The sequence below is a fragment of the Gavialis gangeticus genome, unplaced genomic scaffold, assembly GCF_001723915.1.
Source record: "Gavialis gangeticus isolate Ggan-Ray unplaced genomic scaffold, GavGan_comp1, whole genome shotgun sequence".
NCBI lineage: Eukaryota > Metazoa > Chordata > Crocodylia > Gavialidae > Gavialis > Gavialis gangeticus.
The window spans coordinates 33,917,769-33,937,945 of NW_017729008.1; the positions used below are offsets into that span (position 1 = coordinate 33,917,769).

Genomic DNA, 20,177 nt, shown 5'->3' on the forward strand with positions numbered 1-20,177 from the left:
GCAGGGATACAAGATTCTCTGTCTTCCTGGATGTTGTTAAAAGCCTTCCAAGGAAAAGGGATTTAGACTTTTTATTTTATACTTTAATTTTTATCCTCTCTCTCTCTCTCATCTTTATGCCTTTTTCCAACATAGTCCCTTATGCTTACAGTTCCTAGATGAGACCACTCTGCCATACCTCCATTCTTTTCTTTTCCAAGTCCAATTTAAAAATGTACTTCTTCCTTGGATGTCTCAGCACATTCTTCTAAAATGCGTGATTACTTTAAAAACACATAGTCTAGTAACCAACCTTGTCCTCCTTTCATTTTGTTTATCTGCTATTCCATTATAACATATTCCCTCTGAGCTTTCCACAGCAGGAACCATGGGGAAAGAATCCCAAAGAAATAAATAGAAGACAGTGACTTTAAATGGACTTTTGTAAGTGCTCAAGGTGTTGCGTTTACATTTAAAAATCACAATCATGTTTTATATGTTGGAGGGCATTAAGTTTAACTTGCACTTAAAACAACAGCCATCTAATTGTATTGTGTGGCCTGCTTAGAAACTGCTTTTTCTATAAAGCGTTCAACACATGCTTGCTCTGCTTCATGTACTTGGTAAATAAGTTCTGTATATATTACTGTAAATGGCTGATCTGCTCCTAGTGAGAAGTATCCAGTGTAAATATTATTGGCTTATGTCCAGGACACACATGCCTAATATGGCTAAACAAAAAAAGCTATGAAATGAGAATCTGGAGGTCAAAGGACATGAACTGTTTCAAATACTGTCTGCCCTCCAGAAGAAGTGGGGAGAAAGACTGTCAAGTGTGGGAGGCAGATGTGGACTAATAGAAGAGTCTTTAGCAAAACACTGCAACCCGGTTCCTGCAAAAATGGGGAGCCCCAAACCTACACCTCCTCTACTCAGGGGAATGCCATGCCTAGATAAGACATGGGTCACTTACTTAAAATCCCTTTCTTAGAGTGCTGTGTATCTTTTGGCAGACAGGTCTGATTTTGTTCTGAAGAAGCTACAGACTATTATATATATATTTTTTACATATAAAACACTCCAGAATGAGAGTAAGTAGCAGTAAGAAACTGCAGCAGCTAAGGACCCCAGAATGCTCACTGTGCTACTCCCTGGGCATGTCTACATGTGGATTAACACACTTTAGTTAAAGCACATTAAATTGTGCATTAAATGTGCACATAGCACATTATATCTGGTACCTCCAGGCCCATATACATGAGCAGGCACGTTGCTCCAACTTGCTGGAGTTCCAGCACTTCAGAGCACACTCGATTAATCGAGTTTCATAGCTTCATAGTTTCATAGATTTAGGGTCGGAAGGGACCTAGTAGATCTTCTAGCCCGACCCCCCGCCAGGGCAGGAGAACAACAAAACCCCAAAAAGAAGAAACGGGACTCAAATGAGTCCAGCCAGGTAGGCATCCAGCCTCTTCTTAAAGACCCCCAGGGTAGGGGCCAGCACCACTTCCCTTGGAAGTTGGTTCCAGCTCCTAGCCGCCCTAACTGTGAAGTAGTTTTTGCGGATGTCCAATCTATACCTCCTCTCCATCAACTTGTGCCCATTACTCCTTGTTATGCCAGCGGGCGCTAGGGGAAACAGCGTCTCCCCCAAACCCTTCTGGTCCCCCCTAGTGAGTTTATAGACGGTCACCAGGTCCCCCCTCAGCCTTCTCTTGTGGAGGCTGAATAGGTTCAGGTCCCGCAGTCTCTCACTGTAGAGTCTGCCCTGTTGTCCCTGGATCATGCGGGTGGCCCTCCTCTGGACCCTCTCCATGTTGTCCACATCCCTCTTGAAATGGGGCGCACAGAACTGGACACAATACTCCAGCTGTGGCCTGACCAGTGTCGCGTAGAGGGGGAGGATCACCTCCTTGGCTCTACTCGAGGAGTTTGCTGGAGTGTGGAAATTACTGCACTCCAATAGCCTTTTGCCTCTTGTGTATCAGTGTCCCTGTGCTTCAAAATGGTGGCAGGGGTGCTTTATCTAAAGCTTGTTTCCAGACACTTTAATTAGAGTGGTCAGAGCCACTCTGATTAAAGCACCTCCCCCCGCTCCTAGAGCATGTGTATAAATGCCCTCCATTGTGAGGTACTAGGAAAATATGCATTAGCCTGTCTTAATGCACATTAACTACCTAGCACGGTTTCTTAAGTGATGCTTTAATGTGAATTAAAATAGGTGAATGTGCATTAAAGCACAAATGTAGATGTGCCCCTTGTGGAAAAGGTGCAACATTACTTTCACTTTCCCTGGTAGGGGCTTACTATGCAGAAACTGCTATTTTTGTATTCCTTAGCTTATAATATGCGTCCCAGTTTCCAGCAGCTGATTTTTGCAAAAATAAGTTGTATATTACATGTGAAAAAATATGATATTTACTGTCCAGAACCTCCTAAAGGGAAGCTCTGGCAGGTGAAAAAACATTGTATTTTTACAACACATCAGTTAGTAACCATAGCAGTGTAAGAGCTGGTCAGAATGACTGGAAACACTCCAAAGAGAAGGAGTAAGTCCGCACTTGCCATTGTGGGCAGATTCCTGGAAGAGTCTTGGGAGAAACAGCCTATTCAGTGATTGTAACAAACATATAAATAAGCTTGTAGTTTTTAAACCCAGAGCAAGCTGCTATGATAAGTTTGTTGTCTGTCTTCCTATATCATATAGGCCAAGAACTTTGCACAGTAATTTTTCCATTAAACAATTTCTGTTTCAGTTACAGTACCTTTTAGAAAGAGAGCCAGTCTTAAGCAGTGTAGAAGCTGCGACATTTCTGCATAAGTCATACACCAAGAACAACTAAATATTAGAAAAATATACCAGAATTTGTCTAGCATTAGCTTTCAATCACTGGGTTTTGTTACAAGTTTTTTTCTGCTAGATTAAAAGCTGTCTTTTATTGGAGCTTTTTCCTTGGGTAACTATCAGTAGACCACAATGGGTGTGTCTACACGTGCAATTAATGTGACTGAAAAAACTCTGATGAAATTTGAGCTAGAGTAAACTAATCCCAACATCACGTGTACACATGCACTTAAGTGTGTAATATACTCCAGTATCAGATAGTACCTGTGTCTGATGAGACTATCTAACAGTGCTGTAAATTAGTCTATGCCAGCCCAATTGCCATGTACATGTAGACGGTGATGCTTTCTTGTGCAGTAAATTAGTCTACTGCACAGTAAAGCACATGTGTGGATGTGCCCAATCAGTTGAATGCTAAGTCTTTCGATACAGTAAAGACAATCTCAAGCTATTTAATTAAATTATAATGTATACAGGGCCACATACTGGTTACCTACTATATAAAGTAAAACACATAGTAAAGATACACGAATGGAAAAGCTGACAGTATGTGGACACCGAGCAAAGCAAAGCAGTTAGTAGGCACAGATTTCCAAGAAAATTAAACCAAATACTTCTTCCCTTTTCTTGTGAATTCTTATCCAAATTATGATTTAATTTTATGCTAGGAAGTAAAGTGCTCCTTGATGTATATTTTATTTCTGAGAACTAAAGTTACAAGCCCAAATTGTGTAATAATGAAAATCATTGGGACAGCTTGGAGAACTTCTTACCCAGCAGGTCTTTTAAAGTTTGAGTTCCAAAATAAACTCCGAAGAAAGAAAGGTAAAAATGTGCTCCACTGAATCACAACTTCGGCATATGGGAATACTTTTGGAGCATCAGTTTCTGATGAGAAGAGAACATTTTGGCAATACGAATACAAGCAGAACCAAAATAGTCATGTAATAAAAGATGTCCAAGAATTGCTCACCCTGCGATAGGTATTTAGCTGAAAAGGGCAGTTCTAATCAGAAGATGCCACCATCCTGATACTATTAGTCTTTTTTTTTTTTTCCTCTCACTGCTGTAGGTCTAAGCAAATTTATGGAACAATATTGAATGCAGAGACCTTCTCACCTAGATTCCCCTAGGCATACACTTCTAATAAGGGAAAGTTAAATAGAAAGTTTTAATTGGGGATTTATGATTTTTGTCACTACAATTAACCCAGAGAGTCCACAAGAAACTGAGACTATATTGGAGCCAAGTTAGAGCACTGGTTAGGCATTCTCAACCAGTTAATGCTGAACAGAGACTTTATTGTAGACCCGATCCAAAAATGCCTGAAGGCAACAGACATTTTTCCACAGACTTGTGTGAGCTTTGGATCAGACTCTAGGTAAAGGGGTGTTGTCATGCAAAAAGCAAGAAAACACAAACATAGGGATTCGCTTTGCATCCAGTGTATATGGAAGAGACAAGTGTAAAACTGTAGGAGGCAGTAAATAGCATTAAATAGTTTGCCAACTGGATACTGGCATTCACAAACAATCTTAACACTTCCCCGAAAAATATTGTGTGGACTTGCCGTGTTTGGACATTCATAAAAAGGCACATAATGAACTGAATGGCATGACCTGACGCAAAGAAAACACTCAGTTTTTGGAAGCATCAGGGTGATGACAGGCTAGTGAAAGAGGAAAGAGGGCGAATGAACAAACTTGAATGACGGATTCTTGCTTTCGTATGTACATAAATGCAATCTACACTTCTAATTATAACTACTCCTAAGACTTCTCCAGCAATCTGAGCCAGGAAATAATGTGTTAAGTTGTTAACTGAGAAAACTGAATGAAGAAATTGAGAGACAGTAAACTCCTACACATGCACATGTCGTCAAATTGATAAAATTATAAACGTTTAGGTTTGAACATAATTGGTCACACATGTCTATATCTCCTCCACAGTAGGCAGTGCAGTTCATCCAAGGAAATAAGGCAGGGGAGGACCATCATGAAAGTGGTGGAAGACAGACTTACAGGGATCATTGGTCTCATTCTGTCAAATCTTATCTTTGAGTTAAACTCTTGCTTACTCTTAAGACACATTATAGACTTGGATTTCAAATTTCATAGTGTTTGGTTTTCCTTTTATACAGCAAGTTTCCTTTTCATTTAAGTTTTCCATAGTCTTTTGATCATTGAATACACCTTTGGTACTATTGGGATTAGCTTGCCTGATGACATCAAAGATTACTCATAAAATTATGATACAAATCCTTTGAGGTACGTGTAGAAATTCTGTAGCTATGTAGAAAATGTTTGCCTTTTTTTGTTCTTCTTTACCTGCTTTAAGCAAACCCAGAGTATTTTATGGAAGTTTCAAGAGAATTCAGGGGATTTTGAGATACAGCCAGATTGTTTTTAAAAAAATCCACATTTACTGTACTATACTGTTTCCTTTGTCTTTGGCTCAAGGTGGATGTGTCTGATGCTGAACATTTATTTTTGGTGAAAAATCAGTTTTGAAGGATGACAGAATATATTACTTCCATGAATTTGTGCAAAAACATGCAGTGCATTTTCCCTATCTGCATCTGGGCATGTTACATTATTCAGCAACAAAACAGATTAGCAACCCTCCCCAGTCCCACATAGGACCCAAACAACTGGAACATTAAATCAAATCAGGACATAATGATACTATCTAGTAGGGATGGCACTAAGCATGCAGTCCTGAGATCTAGTACTAAGTTCTCCAACTAACCTGAAATAAGCACTTCAGGGCAGGGACTATTGTTTGCACAAAGCTTATCGTAATGAGCCCCTTTTCTCAGCTGGAGTCTCAAGCCACTACTTTAATAAAAGTTTAATATTAGGAACAAGAGCCAGAAATTGGTCAGTCAAGAAAATGCTTGGTCAAAGGTTGCATGTTGCACTGCTCTCAGAAGGTTAGCATACTTGTGGAGATAACAATTTCCTGTCTGTACGGGGGGAGCGGAGGATTTATATTATCCTGGCAAGTTGAGGAAACTTGTCAGGTAGCAAATACATTCATAGCAAGTGAGCTGGGCTATAACCGTCTCGCCTATTTAAAAATCTGGCCATGCTACTGCATGCTTACAAATGTCAACCTGAAAATGATGGAAAGCTCACTAATCTCATTTAACTCAATTGTTTCCCCATTCTAATCAAATATTTTCATAGTGTGAAACAAGATCATCATAGGCTGACCTATCACTCAGGCAGCGGTATTGTGGCAGAGCCAAGAAATATGGCCCTTCATAGCTAACATAATGCTTGAGAATGAATTGGCTTTATTACCTGTTATTTTTCTGTTAATTGTTTTGTGTATAGAAAAATAAAAGCTGCTACCTTGAAGCATAAAAAATGCGCCGTCATAGCAGAGTAAAGTGTTGGGGCTATGAAAATTATGTAAATGATGCATTCCAGTAAGGGAACTTTCAAACCCTTAGGGTCTTCAAAGAGCATTAACTCAAGAAATTAGATACAAAATTTAACTTTTTTCATGGTAATAATGATTTCATAAGGAAAAACTCGTTAGTAAAGGTGACAAATATGATATTCTATTGAACATTTAAATTCAGAAATCTTTGTGCGTGCCCCTGGGATATATTTACACAGCCAATGACTCTCTGATGTTATTAAGTAATTTATTTGAGAAAGTCTCCATTCAGGAGTTTACATAAGAACAATATCAGGTTTACAAAGGCTTGTGTTGTCAGTATAGCAAATAACTAATTTACAATGACTTTTGCTTAAGATTTTCATTAGGCTGTTCATTATTGTTTGATAATTTAATGTCAGTTTCATGAGATCATAGTTCCCCTTTTATGAGCAGAGAAAATTAGAGTGAAAAATAAATTATGCTACCTTGGACATTAAGTAAACTTCAGAGGTAGATATGAGAAAGGAGAAAAATTAACCTGATTTTCTCTCTGAACTGAAGACCAGTTTAGCCAGAAAAAAAAAAATCACTAGTTGAAACATTGCATTAAGCCTCTGAAATTGTGAGGCTGAGTTTTATTGGGGTGCGCAGCCTGATGTGCCCAGGAGTAGGCTCATGTATTAAGTATACTTAAGGCATTCTGTACCACTGACTGATCCTAGGTGGGTTGGTTATATGCAGCATAAATATATCAGTGTGTAAGCCAAGAGGAAAGATCCTGGTAGAATCAGTAGAGGGACCATCAATTGAACTGTCCTGGAAACTTAGGAAAAAAAGGAAAACCTGACTGCTAGAGAATTTTCCTTTGACTTGTGCTTATGTTATGGTCTGAGCCATTTGTAGTGCCATTAAAACAACAAAGGAAAACAGTCCTTATCCAAAAGGCTGTTTCAGTTGTCCTTGATATGGGAACTAGAGCTGCAGCATACTGAAGCAGAGCTGCAAGCATACCAACCAGAACATTTTCCCTCTGTTGCAAAATGCTGATTCATCTCACTCAAAATATTTCACAGGGCTGTGCAATTTTGATGAAACTTCCAACAGAGGCAGGTTTTACAATTGTCTTCATGCCCATCCAGTTCAACAGAAGTGGATAGCTTTGGAATCAAAAATACAGGGCTTCCCTAATTCAGGGGCAACTACTTCTCTATTTCTAGATGGAGCACATCTTGAGATTGATATGCAGAATCTTTATACGGTCCATGTCATACTGCACTCATTTTGGTTCTATGAAAAAGGCTTTGATTTATGGTATCTTTTACCTGCACTAAATTCACTATATCAGAGGTTCCCAACCACCAGGCCATGGGTTGGTTGCCAGGTCATGGCAAAAGCCCACTGCTTGGACCCCCATCTGTCCACCAGGGTGAGCGGCTTCTGGGGCCACAGCTGAGCTTCCAGGGTTAGTCGGGTGGCAGGGAAACCCTGGGAGGGAGGCAGCTGGCTCCACACACCCCTGTCCCGCTCCTGCTGGGCCGCGGTAAATAAAAGGTTGGGAACCACTGCACTACAATCGCCAACCTACAACAGCAACTGTTACAAGTGAGTAATAAGTGAACACTCATCTCTGCTGCCCCATCTATGTTTTGTATTCATTACAGATAGACAAACCAGCCTGAAGATGTGAAAAAAAAATCATTGAATGCTGTGCAATCACGGCCCATCCAGGACCAAAGAATCAGAACAAATATTGTATATACTGCCAGTAGTATGGCAAAAGCCAACTCACATAGTGCTCACTTCCAGGTTCCTCAACCAGGGTGGAGATGCTGTCTTTACTTGAAGTCTTGGGTCTAGTGGTTAAGGCAATAGATACAGATACTAAACATCTGTATAACCCTGGATGACTCGGCCTCTCTCTGTACCCCAGGCCTTTTATGGTGATGGCCATTTAGAAGTATCTTAGGAAGTTGATGCTGCAGAGAAAAGGGCTCTGAGAGGGTCATGTGGTCAGAACTATAGACTTTGAACATAATCTTGGTGGGATCATCTCATTCAGACTAGAGGGAAGCCAGAGGAAAACGAGTTGCAGAAACTGAGGAAAAAAGGGAGGGAGGTTTCAGCTACTGAAACACACAAAAACAGAAGACGAATTGGAGGGATTTAGACATGGAATGACTGAGTAGAATAAGGGAGGAAGGAGTCATACAACCTCCAGTTCTGTACAATCAGGATAACAGTGGTTTTGTCTTTATGAGAAAATGGAAAGAGGGGCAAGCACTCTTTTATGCTGTAAGAATTTATACTTTAGAGTGAAATTGGCAATCAGCAAAGATATCAAAAGACTTCTCGGTTTTGCTGTTGATAGTAGATATTTTTTAGGCTAAGAAATGAAAACAGGATGAGAGAAACAAATACAGCAAAGTGAATAAAATGAGTTGGTATTTTGTTAACTAGCCACTCATTTAGAAGAATACACTTTTTTATTGTGGATACAATATTAGTATATTTTCCAGGTGAAAATGACATGGAAAAAATGAACTGGGAGTTTCATTACACTGGAAACACAGAGGCAAGACTCCTACGTTCTGTGATAGGACAAGAAGAATTCAGTTAGAATAATATCACAATGGGCAAGTTCTCAGCATCCAAATTAAAAGAAAAAAAATGTAAGATTTGAAAAATTGCTTTGAAGAAGATGCGTCTATAATATGCCCTCTTAACGGCAACAGCTTGATTCTCATCTATAATGACAGCCCTTTAAAATAACTAGTTTGGTTGCCAAAACCAAGCACAGCTTTAAGGGCCAAAGGTAACACAGGGTTCATTTCTTTCTCCCCCAGGACCAGTGTTTGATCAAGTGTATTGGTACTGACAGCATTAGTTACCATTCCAGCATCTTGCAGATTATCAGACCTTACAATCCCATGTAAAATGAAACCTGCTTAGCTCCTTGCCTACCTCAATTCTGAGAGATTATAAACAGCTGCTATTCTTTCAACCACAGAGATTCAGAAATTGACTTCAATGGGAGCCACTAAGTACTCGGGACTTCCAGAAGAGAGGCCATTTAAGAGTGAGACTGTAAGCTAACTTTTTCATAGATTGTAATTAATAGATTCATAGATTGTAAGGCTGGAAGGGACCTCGGAAGATCATTGGGGCCAGCTCCAACTTGACAGCTTCTTAGTCCTGGGATCTTCTGGGATCTGGATAAGGCTCCCGTTCTAACTCAGAGCAGCCAAGGAAGCTATATGGTCTGCAATTATTCCATGGGGGGCTCCCCAATACCGTGTCCTGTGGATGCTGATGTTTCACCCCCACTAAATTCATGGTGCCTTTCTTGGGTGAAGCCAAGCCCAGTAGGAACCAGGGGGCACTCATACACAAGCACGGAGGCTGCTCCGACGTGCTGGAACTCCAACGTGTTGGAGCAGACTCGATTAATTGAGTCTGCTGGAGTGCGGCAATTGGTGCGTTCCAGCTGCCTTCTGCATCTTGTGTATCAGCGTCCCTGAGCTTAAAAATGGTAGTGGGGGTGCTTGAACCAAAGCTTGAACAAGCTTTAGATCAAGTGCCCCTACCACCATTTTTAAGCACGGGGACGATGATACAGGAGATGTGGCGGTGCTTTACTTAGGGCAGCTCTTGGAGCCGCTCTAAGTAAATTGCCAACTCTTCCCCCCTCCTCCTTTGGAGCACATGTAAAAATGCCCAGAGGTTTTATGCAACTCCAGCCATTTTACCTGTTGTAAAGGGCTGAGAAAATAGGAGGGAAGGTTCCCACGTAGGAACCTAACTTTAGCTTCTCTTTCGGAAAGCCATCAAATAAAACCATCGAGCATAACCTATACTGGCAGTCAGGCTCTCAGACTTTCAGGCTGAATTTTCTTCAGCTCTTACTTGTCACTGATTGACTGGCAGGTCTCTGATTATACCTTCTGGCATCTAGATTAACCTAGGAGCTTTGTTGTAAAGAAGAATCATATTGCCTGCAACTTCCAGGCAACATAACATAGAAGGAGAACTAGCTTATCTGCTTCTCAAAGGTGCAGAAAATGGAGAGGAAACAGGAATGGGTTAAAAAAACAAACCAAAACAACACCCTCCCTCCCCCCCACAAAAAGACAAAAAACAACCAACCAGCCAACCAACAACTCCCCTAAGAGACCTGAAGAAGAACGGACTGCAGTCAAAAGCTTGTAAGTGTATCGCAACCATGTAGGTGGTCCAATAAAAGCTCTCACCCACATAAACCTTTGCTTCTCTCACATCTTCTGGACCATCACACCTACAATGCGACTCAAATACTTTCCTAATATTGTACAAATCAGAGGACTGAGGAAGAGGTTCTTCAATTCTGCGGATGGCTGCAGGAGAGATCCATCAGATCTCTCTTCAATGTGCACATATCTATGAAAGCTTGGAAATCATGGCCTGTACTGGATACTGGAAAGTGTTAATTGCCAGTTGCATATCCACATACAAAGCCTCCTCTTCAAGTTTTATTATTAATCGTGTGGGAGGAGGGGTGGGGGGGTTTATGGCAATGCCTAGGCATCAACTTAGCTTGCTCCTTGTACAAACAGCACAAGGCAGCCCTGCTCCAAACAGCTTACAATACATGGAAGAGATGAAAAAGTAGGTGAGAAAATGTTTGCAGCACATGATGATGGCAAACATCCCATTTGGTTTCATTGCATTAGTTTTGGAGAGTTGGAAGTGATGAACAAAACAGAAAGTTTGGAGGCAGGACAGTGGGAAGGCAAAAAAGGACAGAGGTGGATATGTGGGCAGGTGTTGAATGAGGCTGAGATGAAGAGATGTTGAAGGGGAGGGTGAGCAGAGGATGGAGCACAAGGAATATAATATTTTGTTAAAACTGTAGAAAATACCGCAAGGGTGCAGGTGGTCCATGCATCTACTTAAGCTGCTCTGCAACTACTCCTACCATCTCTGGCTGGCTCCCTCGCTGCTTTTTCTTTCCTAAAGGCCACATAACAGGACACTGGCATGTTGTGGGTTTTTAGTGATGCCCATAGCAAAAGGGGTCGTCTGCTGCCTAGTACTTGTTCTGGAGATGGTAGGAAGATGGATTCACCCCTAATCTCCCCAAGATTGGAGTAATATTTGCTTAAGCTGCATCTGCAGATACTCTTGCCTGCTTCCAAGAGCACTAACTGGCAGTACTTAACTGAGTCTTTCACAAAAGTAAAATTTGCTGTTTGAGATAATATAATGATACAATACACCATTAGAGGACAATGTAAAACTCTGACCTCTTAATAGTTGTAAATAGTATTTCTCTACTGTTTGAAAGCAGAAAATCTTCAAAATTACTTAAGGAGAGTTATTTACAATTTTCTAAGGGAGGATAAAGAAAGCTTGAACAAATGGAAATCCATTACAACAGACAATGGTAATGGGTGACATGTAAAATTCCTCCTTGCTCCAAACACAATGGAGAATATCAGATGCTGAACACAAAAAAGAAATTTAAGCAAGTCAGCTGGGTTAGCTGACTCAGCTGCTAATTGCTTAACTGCTGGGTCTAAAAATAAGCAATGGTAGTTAGTGTCATGCCATAGTAACATGCCCATAACATGATGATACATCTTCATTTAATTGCATTCAACTGACCTTGTGCACTTTAAGCACCAGTACTCATATTGTGCCCTATTCACCCAATGATTGAGTCACCGTGCAGGGCCTTGCATTGTCTCCATTAGGATGAGAACCAAATTATATGGCTCAGGCATACTCTTAGGGTTCCCCCGACTACACATTGGTATACCAAGGTCTGTTTCCATAAGTACATCTGAAAACAGCACCAGGTAGTTTCTTTGCTGACAAGTCTGCCATTCTTCTGCATTCTGTACCCAAAAAGCATGCACCTCTGTCATTAAATTCCTCTCTGACAGACACAGGCGGAGAGATATATCCAGGCCCCCACACTTGCAACCAGGGAAACTCCTCAAGTTTTCAGGCAGGTGATTGTTCTCAGAAGTAGCTTTTGGAAAGCCTCACTGATAAGGAGTGTTAAACCTGAGAGCAGAAACAAGCCCTATTGCTCTCAGGTTAGCCAACTGCAAGGTCCAGCTCAGTCTCATCCATCATCTCACTTATTTGAGTGACAAAAATCACTAAGCAGTCTCCCACATTTTACTACATATATTACTAGCAATAAGGTTGGCAGGGGAGCTCTCTCCTCTTCCCACTTTACCTTAGTAATAGTATATAGACTGATAGGACCTTACTGAACGAAGGGCTTCATTTTGAACCACAATTTCCCCTCCTTGTTGTGCTTTTATCCTAGCTATGTTGCTTTACTGGTGCACTTTTGAATTTACCAGAACAGAGGAAAAGCCAGTCATCTTGAACCTATACACCTGAGCAAATAGCATATAAATAAAATATATTTACCAAACAATAAAACAAACTGGGAAAAATTTCGAGTGGTAGGGAAAAACAGAATACATCACCACAAAGTTATTCAATTAGCTACTGGATACTTATTTAAGAAGCAGTTCAAAACAATGGGTCTTGAAAGAAGTCTTGAGTTCCTCCTTGCCTTTGCTACTATTAATGACTAATAAATTAAGGTCACAATCCTGAAATCAAATCTGCCCTGGCTGAGCTCCAGCAATCAGCAGAGCTCCAGATAGGCTAAGTGATCTATGCTTGCAGATGCGACTGCCAGACTGGGGCCTGAGGTCATGTTTTGATCATTGCTGTCCAAAACATCACATGCTCAAATGTCCATGTTTTTAAAAGCAAACATCCATGTTAATTCCTGCGCACACCGTTTTCTTTTGTTTTTATATAGGGGAAGAAAGAAAAACTAAAGCAACAGGTCAGCTGAGTGAGTTATGGAGCTTGCATAACTGGTTAAAAACATACACGAGCAAGCAGTAAGAGGTGTAAAGGAGGAAGTCAAGGAAAAAAAATGCAGCTGCCATCCAACTCACATATTTTTTTGTTGTTGAACAAAATGGCAAGGAGGATTTCTATAGCATATTTTGAAAAACAAAAAACAGATTTCTATTGTAAATTAAAGAGGGCTTTCCTTTTTGGTTAAAAAAAAAAAAAAAATTTCATGGCATTTGCTTTTCACCCTTGTGTTCTGACCATGGCATTTCACAGCTCACAGTGATGAACAGATGAATAATTGACAATATTGATAAGCTTTATCAAGGGATTAGCAGTGAACCCAAGAGTCTATTACATTAAATGCCCAAAGTCAGCAGGGCTTGAGCAAATACCTGCTTAACCTTAGACACAAGAATGGTCACATTGACTTCAGCGGCATTGATTGCATGCCTAAATTAAGCAAATGCTTTACAACTTTGCTGAATAGGGGGCTTGGTTGGATTCTTACTCTGTGAATGATATGCCATGTAATTGGTTCCCTATGAATTCCTAATAACACTCTTTATTGTTGATGTTGGCCCCCATAGTGAAGGTCCAACTAAAAGCCACGATCTTGCCTAGGCTCAATGTAGGACAATGACAAAGACTAGCAGGCCCAACTAAATGGCAGAAAATTAACTATGAGCTATAAATAGCAGTTAAACAAGACAATTGTCATTTATTATATCTTAATATCAAGTACCGCCAATATTCACCATATATAATCAGTCTCATTTGTCATCTAACAAGGTATATTTTGCTAATAATACAGTTTGTTGCTTGATTCCGTTTGTCCTTTCAAAATTAGCTTGTCTAATCAGAAATCACTCCTACTTGTAGTTCATTACACATAAACGGGAAGAATGCTTGTTTACTGAGAAAGTAATTGGATTATAATATTGAAAAGAAAGACATACGAACCATAATGATTTTTTTTAAAGAAATACATGCAAGCATGAAAATCAACAAAACCAAAACAAATTAAAAACCCTAATGAATGAATATGCTATAAATAGAATATGATACTGGAAGGAATCATTTATCATTGTAGCTTACCTAGATCTTGATATTCAGGTGCAAAAAGCTGACTATCTAAGGAAAGGAGAAAGAAAAAAAATGTATTTATTAAACGATGATCAAGTAATCTATTGATATGGCTGTAATTTATCTTCTGGGCTCTGAACCCTTGTAAATGTTAATAAGGCTCTGCTAGAAACAATAACTATATATTCTAACTACTGTGTTAAAAACATGATATGAGGTGTTTATTTAAATTATTCCTTAACTGTCTTGATAAAGTTCACATAATCACAGGAAAGCTATATCAAATTTTCACAGTTTGGAGCATATTTGTGCATACTGGGATTAAGGAAAAGTTTCTAAACCCAAAAAATTTTGCTTTGAAAGAGGGGTTATTTTTCCCCTGCTTCCCAATAACAAAATATACATCACCGTGCTGCCTTTCCTTGTGTTGACCTGCATACATTGCTGCTATGTTAATCTTATTTTTATTAAAAATATGACTGCTAAAATTTGGAAATAAAAGAAGTAAACATGAAAAAGTAGTAACAAGATATAAAAGTGCCAACCCCCCCGCCCAAGAAAATAAAAGGTCCATAAGTAGTAGACACTTGAGGCCAATCAGATCATTTGCTTATGGTATAATAATATTAGTAGGAAACTGAAAGAACTCAATAAAAACAGTAAATTTTAAATCCCAGATAAAATTTGACTCTTACCTCTTCAACTGGTTAATGCCTTTAGTTCGTACGTCTGTAGACCTAACGAATAAAAGTATGAACAGAAATTAAAAACAACATATAGTTTTCCATTTTGCTGATTCAGAGCTAAGTCAGCACTTTGCTTTATTCTTTGGCCAAATATTCAAGTCTTTCTTCCGGTTGAACAGGAGCAAAATTAGGAATTGAGGCTCAGATGCTTTGGTTGAATTGAGGGTCAGGGCCTCAGATTATAACTGTTTAAATCTGAAATGATCAGACTCTCATCAAGATACTAAATAACTTGTTTAGAATGTAAATCTTGCACCTGGTATGCAGCTGGTGAACATTTTAGTGCACATAGCACTAAAAGAGCACTACTTTAGTATGGGGATGAAAGGAAAATGCATTTAACTAGACAACAATAGCTATTAAATGCCAAATTCTCTGCTTCAATGTATATAAGCAAGTCAGGAGAAAGAGGCATGCAAAGGCCGGAATTAGACTTTAAGCAACTGTCAGGAGCAAAATCATTAGTGGCCCAAGTTGGTAAAATACCGGTGAACGTTCATAACTAAGTAAGCAAATGGCTTCACTGACCTCAAAAAGATTATTCAAATACTTAGTTACATTGGTGCATAAGCAGAACGTGAGAACATGCAGTACATTCTGCAGCGCCCAGTTTCTGAGTATGGCTAGGCTACCTAACACCCCTACCACATTTCAACAGTCAAGCTAAAATTAAAAATGCCACCAGAAAGGCAATGAGAGGAGAGAGGTTATTTGATTTGTTTTATTAGCTGGTGAACATGGAGCATGATTGGTCCCACTGTTAAGTGGCATACATCCCAACACATTGAAGCCTGTCAATGGCCAAGAACCTTTGCTGATGCACTGCTTTCTTTGAGTGTTCATATTCAGAGAGTCCTAAACTATGCCAGTTTTAAAATGATCTGCTTATAGGAGGAGTAATCCGAGATTTAAAGCCATTGCAGAGAGAAACTCTGATCATAACTCTGTTCAGGTTACTGTTAGAGAAATCTACCAAAAGTCCCATAATATTTTGGGGCTACCTGTCAATACAACCCATTACTACCTTGCAGGTGGATGGGCGCTTCATTTAAAACAGGCATTCCTTCAGCTGGAGAACAGAAACCCAGCTAGTCAGAGGCTACCTACATAACGTAGACTGCAAGAGCATTTAAAACAGGAGAAGAGAGGATGATCATTGAGCTCTTTCTAAGGGAGATGCTGTAATCTACTTGGACAGGCATTTTTCTTTCCTCCTCTTCCCACTCAAAGCAGGTCACGCTGGAGACTGAAAGCCTCCATAATATCTGCCAGATGATCAGAGAAACAGCCTCTCTGAAATTGCCTTATCAAAATACTCTAGACTTGTGGCCTCCCCAGAGCAGATTTGGGAGGATCATTTTGTTTCCATCAAGATTCCAGCATTCGACTTCATATTGCACTACTAAAAAGTTTGGAGTCTTACTCTACATACATTAAAGCTATCCAACTTGAAGTATAAAGAAGTAGTAGTGGAAAGCTTACAAGTTTTCTTGTTTGATTTCTGTACTCCCTATTTCTTGTCGGAACAGAGATAGCTTGATAATAGTTCCTGATGATTGTTTCTGACACTTTTGGTTGTCATTAAACATCAGGAAAAGTAGAGGCATGTGAAAATGAAACATTTTCTTAAGGTTATCTGAACTTTACTTCTCAAAAGGTTGTATTAAAAAACAGTAAATAAGAATAATCAAAATAATCAGGAATTCATCTTTTAAAATTGGATTGAAATTGTCCTCATCTAGGTATACACTATTAGCTCTTGAAAGGTCTATAACATATTTCTCGGAATACCATAAATCTGTAATAAAGTATTAAAGTATGTTATTCTCTTTGATGTTTATAGTTTGGTTTTATCTAGGAGCCTGACCTTGTAGCAAAGTCAATCCTTTCAAGTTCACACAAGCTTCATGTTCTCTCTCTTTTGACACTAGAATTCAAGTTCCATTTGAATTCAGGCAAAAAAACCCTATTCTTTTCTTGTCCATCTTATTACCTCAGCCTTGATGTATGTCTGTTGGAGTCTGCTGGAAACTTGCTGGAGTCTCCCAACCACCTATGCTGTAAATTTTGGGACCAACAACTCGATTATTTGTTTGGAAGGCAAGACCTTGATTGTATTGGGCAAGTGCACAAGCATCTCAAACAAGAAACAATGAAAAACTTGCTTTTTAGCCATTACCAATATTTGATAGATTCATGCCAGGGACCAACAGTGGGAATCTGAGTAAACAGCAAGAAAACTCAAGCCGTCTGATGCCTTCTAAAACAGCAAGCTTGCCAGCCTGTCTAGTATACTTAAAAAATGCTTTCCTTTGCCTAAGTGGGAATGCTCCCAAACAGAGATGTGCACAGTTTGCCACTGAGTGGGTGCAACTACAGGAGATGCTTACTGTGGAGTTGCCTAATTAGCTGTACAGTAAAGTCTCACCATCTACATGAGTGTTGCTATTAAGGCAGGAGTAAACTAAATAACTCTGCCATATGACAGTACTGCCCAACACTAGTACTATTTTATGGTGGAGTTATTTACTCCATGGCAATGCACGTGTAGACGGTGACTGAGGCTGGCTAGGGCACAAAGGTGCTACAGTGCAGGGCTGCCTGCTGGCTAGCCCCACACTGTAGCACACTTGTGACTCAGCTAGCCCCTCTGCAGCACAATAAGCTGGGCAGGAGCAGCCCCAGAGTGGCAGGCTGACCCCCTGGACTTCCAGCCAGTTGGGGCTGCACTGGCCCAGTTTAACATGCTGTGGTCCCGGGCACACATGAAGACGCTGTGCCTGGGAGCAATAAACTCTACAAACTGTGCTGAACTTTATTGTGTCAAATTAATTTCACATCTAGACATGCCCAGTGTAAGCCTTTTGCATAAGGCTCCCATCATTGGGCTTGTCTACAAATGACTGGCATAGCATAGCAGGAGCAGAATAAATTATTCTGACGTAACTCTTCAGCACGTATGCTGTATTTCAGAATAATTAAAGTCATTTTAATTCCAAAATTGAGCATACGCATGGGAGAATTACACCAGGATAGTTACAGCACAGTAGTTATTCCACTACAGCTGTGTTGGACAATTTGCTGAGAGTTAGTTAATCTAAGATGACATGTTTCAAAGTTTTTCAAGATAGTATATTTATTGAGTTACGCAGCATGCAACTTGGTTGAGTTGGACTGAATATTCAGGCAATACTTAAAGTAACTCTTCACAAAGCTAATAAATTAGACCCTTAAAGGTTAAGCAACTAGAGAGCCCTTTATTTAACTAATTAAATTTAGTTAATTAACAATTTCAATAGCAAACCTACCCTGCGAGAAAAATAAAATCTACCGTGCTGGACTGCATTCGGATATAAACAGTTTTAATTTCAATGTAAATGGTACATACATGCTAAACTCAACCTTAACACCACTGAGGTATTTTGTGGAAAGTGTTGTTTGTTAGAATGAAGTGTCAGTAGATTTTTCAATGCTCGTGCACAATTTCAAATATACAAGCCATACAGAGTTTAGCAAGGTTAAATGCCTTCACTATTAAAAAGTGTAGTAGGCTGTTTCCTGTGAAAACTTATGCATCTCTGAAATAGTCTCTAAGGTGCCACCCTATACTCAATTCTGCCTAACTTGAGACTAACATGGCTAATTACCTCTCTAGTTTTTTATACGTGACATATATTAGATACCATTATATCCAGATACCAAGGTGAGAGGTAGAAATGCACAGACAAATTTCATATTCAACACGTATACCCGAGTCAAAGAATTGTATTGTTTTGCCCATAACCAGAAATCTGGAGAGCAAAATCTCATTAAGATCAGTGCGTAGAGGAAGGTTTACAAGCCATGCATATCCATGAATAGATTAATTTAAATATCTGAAAAACAGATCGCTGTTCAAATATCTATCTGACAGTCCTCTGGGTGTGGAAAGCCAAGCCAAGATGCACTAAAAACTTAGGATGTTGAGAAATAAATTTAGTTGGAAAACGATTTTGTGGAAGAGTGAATCTAGACTCAAGAAATGCTGGTTTATTTTTGTGGGGGGTGGAGAGGGGGGTCGGTTCTGATCTTCCCATGACCATGACTTTGCAACATGAATTTATTCCTGGCATTGTGGTTGATTTGGCTGTAGCTCATGTGCTGTCATATGGCACCTTTGAAAGTCTGATTTGCATAAAACGATGCTTGCATAAGGTATTTGAAAGATTTGTTGATGTGAAGAATATTACTCATGGAGGATTATTTAAGAGGCTTATAAATTTATGCAATGTTTTCAGTAAAAAATGGCCTACATGCTTGTTATAACATAGTCAATCTTTCCAGCATCAACTTGCAAGGCTGACCCATGGATTCCACTAATGGTTTTTGTAACATATTATTAGTTTTCCACAACCTGGTATTAACCTCAAGAGTTTTCTGAAAACACAAAACAGATGCACTGGGGTTCCCAGTTTTTCATGTACTCTTCCCCTTTGACAAATAAAAGTAATTCAGTGTTTTCAGTGGCATTTTGGAATATGGGAATTCTATACCAAATGACACCAGTGAGGCAATGACCTCCTGCTGCTTGCCAGATCAATGCATTTAGAGGCAAAGGCAAATAACTACAACCAGAAGAACAAATGCTACTCCAATGCCCAACCTGTTGTCTCACCTTAAGTGGGTCACTTCATTCTTGTATTCCCTCCAACTCTCTTGTTTGATTGCAGTATCTTTAAGACTTGCTCTGTTTTTTCACCCTACCATGTGTATCCTATTTTTTGTTGAGGTTTCTAATGGACTATGAATAATCATAGAGGCACAGTGTTGGTAGGAACAGCATCACGATGCAAAATTGACTCGTCCTGATAATTCCCTATTACCTACCGCTATGCAGCAGTGCTATAGGAGACCTTTCTTCCTAACCCTAGGCAGGTAGCAGCTGTTAGATGATCAACATTTAACTCAAACTGCACACAGATGACAACATGAATGTAAGGATCTGCCTGTGCAGTTGAATTCCCCATCAAAGCCCTCTCTCTGAACTGAGCTATTGCTTTGACTGTATCAAAGTGAGCTTGTTCTTTTTTTTATATCAATTGTTATTATCTATCATGGGAAAATGCAAACTGCTGACCTACTGTAAAGGAACTGAAGATGCATATTTGTAGTAAATTAAGCCTATTTTTCATTAAAATTGCCATGTACAAACTTATGCCAGGCTTTGAAATTTACAGTCATTCCATTCCAAAAAAAAAAAGAAAAAAAAAAAAAAAACAGGGATT

General features: G+C 39.5%; 1 protein-coding gene across 1 annotated transcript in view; it reads right to left on the reverse strand.

The window, feature by feature from the left end:
- CELF2 (CUGBP, Elav-like family member 2) overlaps positions 1-20,177 on the reverse strand; it is a 1,030,042-nt gene that overhangs the window by 807,038 nt on the left and 202,827 nt on the right. Inside the window, exons 2-3 of the mRNA XM_019509587.1 lie at positions 14,863-14,904; positions 14,180-14,215 (exon numbers count right to left, since the gene is read on the reverse strand). The gene's annotated coding sequence lies outside the window, so the exon portion shown is untranslated. The remainder of the gene's footprint in view (positions 1-14,179; positions 14,216-14,862; positions 14,905-20,177) is intronic.